The 6,000-nt window shown below is 33.9% G+C and overlaps 1 protein-coding gene across 2 annotated transcripts in view; it reads left to right on the top strand.

The window, feature by feature from the left end:
• The window catches only part of LOC145303667 (uncharacterized), a 153,885-nt gene that overhangs the window by 15,917 nt on the left and 131,968 nt on the right, over window positions 1-6,000 (top strand). The gene's annotated exons all lie outside the window — the stretch shown is intronic.

Here is a 6,000-nt window from a genome sequence, read left to right as displayed (position 1 = left end):
TATATATCTAAATTACAACGAGCATTTCCTGTATTTTAATTAAACTAGTAATTTCACTATTACATTAAAATACACTTAGCTCTTTAGACTATTATTCTAATCTCCTTTAAATTATATATATATATATATATATATACATATATATATATATATATATTATGTATATGTTGTTGCTATTATCATTATTTTTTTACAAAGGATACACCACATATCAAGGCCCGAAGGCCACTAGAGGATAAGGGTTAATGTGTGTATTGTAGTCATTGGGACAGTTGTGTAATAATCGTTTGTAGAAAGAATTTGGTATAATTAGATTATTTACCAGGACAGCTGAATAAGAACTTGTTTACGTTGGACTTTTGTTTCATGCATCCACATAAAATATTATGTTTTATGTATCGATTTTCAATATTTACTTCAACAGTGTCTAATAATAGGTATTTTAGCTTGACGTTTCATCCCCACAGGGGTTGAAACGCAGACGTCTCTATGTAGCTTAATTGCCATAAATATATTTACATAACTCTCTCTTTTTCTCTCTCTATCTCTCTCCCTGTCTGTCTCTATCTATCTATCTATCTATCTATCTATCTATCTATCTATCTATCGTGTGTGTGTGTCCGTGTGTGATAATCTTGTTCACTGCTTAATATAAAGTAAACAAAAGGGTTTTTTTTTTTAATCTAAAAATATAGGTTTTAGAAGGGGAGGTAATAAAGCCTCCTCAAAATGTCCTTTTGTTTGTTTGTTTTTGTTAATTAATAACAAAAGAAAACTAGTGGGAAAAATTAAAGTAAGCAAGTAATCATTTATGGAAAAACAAAAACAAAACAAACAAACAAAAAAAACATTCTGATAGCCAGCCACCTGTTACGCGATAAGGTGTGTTGATGTCATGGCCGAACGTTAATGTGTGTCCCAGTCCCATCCCACTGTCCCATGTGACTTAATGACAACACCAGAACCCGCGTAATAAAATGGATTTAAGACGGGAAAATGACATGAAGGTAATATGTAAACATAGTGGCCTAGAAATTAAATGACCGCTGATTTCCTAGAATACGTCAAACAAGTCTTGCAAACTGATGTTTATGACAATAATTTTATGGGGGGCTGGAGAAATAAACAATATTTCAAACTTGTCATGAAGCTGTCTGACAATTTTTTAAACGATTCAATGGATTGCCTGTAAATAACCAATTCTTAGAAATGTGAAATCTGTAACTTATCATGCATATTGAACCGTTATTCGTAATGAATTGATGGTTGGAGATGGAAATGTTTAAAAGATGGATTTCGTCATTTACTACGAAAAAAACTCCTTTTTCTTAACGAAGAAACACGTTACGGGGAGATAACTCAGTCTAAAGCGCCGACTCCCTCCCCATGTTTTTTTCTTTAAAATTGTACAATATAACTTTCTTTTTTTTTTTTTTTTTCGATATTTTAATTTTTTAATGTTTTGATTAAACTGTACGAGTACCGAATTTCCTTACAAACAATTATCTTTATAATTTTTTTATGTGGAGTAATAGTTTCTTTCAGTTACAGCTTTTACAGAAAACTCGAACTCGGCGGCCATTTTCTTTTTAGGCCGCTATGTCTACACATTACCTGACGTGAATTGTAACAACAGAAATCACGAACAGCAACCAGATTTGAAACAGGTTAACGTTTTTCTATAAAATAAACACGTACTTCTTGAAATAACTAATAGCCTGGGAATGGGAGTGTGGCTGAAATTCCCGAAATGGTGGCGCATGTATGTACGTTTGCCAAAATCTGCCTTTTCCATCAGACCACGCTCTCCCCCACCCTCGGATAACACCAACGCTAATAAAATGGACACTAACTAAATCACGTGACAAACAAATTAACCTCCTGCATTACATTCTTCACTCTGTGATATATAATAAATTGCTCAGTTGTAAAATACTCTTGAACGAGACATTTTAATCCATGCAGATGCAGTATTGATTATTATATTGTACCCAATATATATAGTAATGATTTCAAAAGTTTTTAAAAAATGACTTCAGTGGCATCAGCTGGAATCGAAACTGAAACATTCTGCGCCCCAGCCTGCGTCGTTATTTACTGTTTCACCCTTCATTGTTACCATCTGAATTATCGTCAGATGGATAAAAAAAAAAAAGGGTTAAAAATTAAGTGATTTCAAGCTAAAAGTGTATATGTATGCATACTCAGAGATTAGTCAATTTACTCCTGCCAAGGTCAGCTTTGTTTTTTGGAATTTTGATCTCTTAGCAGCTATTTTTAAAGACTAAAAACCAAATTGAAAGTGTTCTCAAGGTCCAAATACCCTATACATCAAATTTCAAGTCTGGAGACCAAATATCCAGAGGAGGTTGGTAGAGACGCTTCACACACTCTCAGACAATGTAATTTTTATACACACACATATATATATATATATATATATATATATATATATATATATATATATATATATATATAATATAATGTCCGTGTCCTAGAACGTTTTCATCCTAAATTCTATGCAATTATGCATATAATGTAGAAACTACGCATAAAAATAATTAAGCATAATAGTTAAAAACAAAATCATCTAATAATAAACCATAAAAATGAATAATTAATCAATGAAGGCTCGTTTACCAAAGGAATATGCAAACTAGTTAACCTTCATGAGGTCGCTCGTATATCCATGATTGAGTATATTAAGAAGTTTGTTTTAATAATTTTTAGATAGAAAAAGTAGCCTTTTAATATCAATGTCAGAGAGAGAAAAAAAAGCTCAATTTTATAACTATATATATAAAAACCATTGGGGTTATCTTTATCGTAAGTAAGGTAATCAATAGAGTAAATGTGGTATTGTGATGATTGCTATGGTGAAAAAATGAAAGAAATAATGTTTGGATGGATAGATGAAAATGCATTTAATTAAAACTAAGAACGACAGAATATTATTATTCTTCACACTTTTGATGGCCTTGTGTCAAATTTGTAAGTCAATTATATTTTTTTTTCTTTGCAAATAATTTAAGTTTATTATCCATTTTGCTCTTAGTCTGAGGAGAAGAAATTCTTGACAGAAGGAATTAAAATTTTTGTATTATATATATATATATATATATATATATATATATTAGAGAGAGAGAGAGAGAGAGAGAGAGAGAGAGAGAGAGAGAGAGCAAATACTATTCTTTACGCTTTTGATGGCCTTGTGTCGAATTTGTAAGTCAATTATATATATATATATATATATATATATATATATATATATATATATATATATATATATATATATTTCCAAACAAATAATTTGAGCGTTGTATCCGTATTGTCCTTGGTCTGAGAAGGAGAAGTATATATAGGCAGATGGAATTTAAACTTTTGTAGGAATCCATTCGGCTCCTTTTTGGTAGTTGGGGGAGAGATAGTTTTTTCCTAACTTAAAAACCAATCTTATGTTTAATGTATGAATAAGGACCAATCGAATATTGTATCCCAACTTTATAGGTATATATCTATATATGGATATGTAAATATATATTCGTCTTCTCATACAAAAGTCAGTTGGATAAGTAAGGGAGTGGAAAACACAAATCTATTTCGTTTTCTTTCTTCTATTTTTCATTTTTTTCCATCCCGATTTATACGTTTTTTGTCTGTTTATCCACCTTAAATAAAAGTTAACAGTAGTTGTTTTTCTTTTCTTTTTTTTTTTTGTCTTTAGGTCATCAGAAATGATAATAATAATTAGTATATGAAAAAACAGTTGGTTTGTTTTATGGCATATCAACCATCTATGGGTTATTTAATGCTGAGTAAAGTTTTCAAATATAATTCTATAGGTAGGATAACTACATTGCTACAATACACTGCTCTCAGAATACATTGCACTTATGTTGTGGCCCTGGAAGGATCACTAAGGAACACATGGACACTGAGATGAGTTAGAAAAGGTAAAATATATTTAAACCAAAAACAGCATAAACAAAGAGCAACTGTCGTAGTAAGGACTGCCAATATGGCAGACTACAAAAGTGCACTGACCCACCGCATGAGGAGTCAGAAGGTGGAAAAATGGGCCAACACTCCAAGAGGAGAAGCACTGCAAAAATATGCCCGAGTAGCCCATAGGAATTCCTTGGTAAGGGTGCCTCAGACAACAAGCTATAAACTTGCTCCAAAAGCCAGGAGCAAAGGCTTGGGAGGGTGGACCTTCTAGGGCTACACAGAACATTTTGTAACAGTTTGACAGTAAAAAGGCCATCGAAATGGTCCAGTTTCTGTCAGACTGAGTTTTGAGATCAGAATCTCAACTAACGGGTACAGCGAAAGTACACCGACCGTTATTAAGAGAGTGTGACACAAGGTCGGGAAATGAGGAAAATAAGTAAGAGCTCCCAGAGGAGCACTTTGGTCTTGGAAAAAGATGCCTGAGTAGCCCCGTCGGCATTTCCCGGTGAGTACGCTCCAGGCAACAAGCAATAAGCTTGCTCCTCTCGAAAGCTGGGAGACAAGACCTTGTAGTGTGGACCTCCTAGGGCTACGCAGAGCATTTTGCATCAGGCCGACAGCAAAAAAGGCCCTCAAAATGGCTCAGTTTGTGTCGAACTGATTGTTGAGGTTGGAACCTTGACTTACGTGTCCTATAAAAGTACACTGACCACATCGAGTATCGTAACTCTTAGTTAATTTATACAGTTCGAAATAGTTCATATGTTGTGCATGTGTGAGCCCCATACAATAACTCAGGAGGAAATTTCATAATGAAAGTGGGGAAATTACTCCTGGAAAAGAATTTTACTGAAAAAAGGAAACATTACTCTCAGAAAACACAACTCCGAGAAAGAATTATTTCTTTGAAACTATTACTCTTTGAAATTGATAAGCTTCTTTGTTCTCAACACTAGTGACCTTCAACCACTGTCTTCTAGTATCTATTTAGAGAGAAAAATAAAAAGGAGAAACAAGGTTTTTGGGGGTTTATTTAAAAAGATTTTATTTATTTATTTTTTTTTTTTTTTGAAAAATCACATTGAAGAACACGGTTGAGGATGAACTTTCTGATACTAAGACATGATGTGACCAGCCAAGTAGCCAGATCAGGCCACTCTGACCTCTCGTCTAACCAAAGTAGACAAATGTGTCTAGCCACCAGGATTCTTTCCTTTGGCATCATGGATTACCATTCACAGCCAAAAGGTGGTCTAATTTTCGGGGGATTTTACCTCTCTGCATGGGGTTACAGTAACACCTTGCCAACTCCAGCGAACATTAAGGACCCGTGTTGCAAGTGGGGATGTATCAGTGTCTTCACTTACAGCATTTTTCTGCCTCTAAGGTGAATACGAGTTGCAAGTTTGTGTGTACAGAAAGAAGTCAAGTATATGTACATGTTCTTTAGCTGAGTATGGAGTTCCTGGTCCTGTTAGACCACATCCCTCTGGGTAAATTTAGCTTTTTAGTTAATTGAGTGAATGAATTAAACCTCCCTGCCTGATAATAGAAATCCTGCGAGATGTCCACTATCCACTTTCAATTTTTTGTCCTCAGCTCCCCCCCTCAAACTATATGTTAGGACATCATATATTCTCCAACTTTATCCTTCATTTTATTTTCTCTCCCACTTGAGATCCCACTCCCATTCAGAGACCTACTTGTTTTCGGTTCTGAACAAATCAGAAAACAGTGGGAAGTGGGCAGTATATTATTTAAAATGGTTGAGAAGGTCTTACTAATTGTTTTTTTTTTTTTAATTTTTTTTTTCTTCGACTCTCAAATATACTCCAATGAATTTCTGTATATACAGGGTGACCCCCCCAAAAAACAGAGGACATTCAATTGTTTTTCTGAGCATTTTACAGTCAACGGAGAAAAAAAGCCAAAGACCCTAGTGTTTTGATGTGATGTTTTGAATATAATAAACTAGTTATGACCAAAGTTTCATTTCATTCGGACAAAACACTAAGAAACGGGGCCTATTTAGAGTTGGGGCCCGTTTTT

This window comes from Euprymna scolopes, chromosome 19 (genome assembly GCF_053919585.1).
Source record: "Euprymna scolopes isolate OS-2025 chromosome 19, ASM5391958v1, whole genome shotgun sequence".
NCBI classification, from domain to species: Eukaryota; Metazoa; Mollusca; class Cephalopoda; order Sepiida; family Sepiolidae; genus Euprymna; species Euprymna scolopes.
The sequence above is the reverse complement of the archived record's forward strand: the minus strand, read 5'-3'. Positions and strand labels throughout refer to the sequence as shown.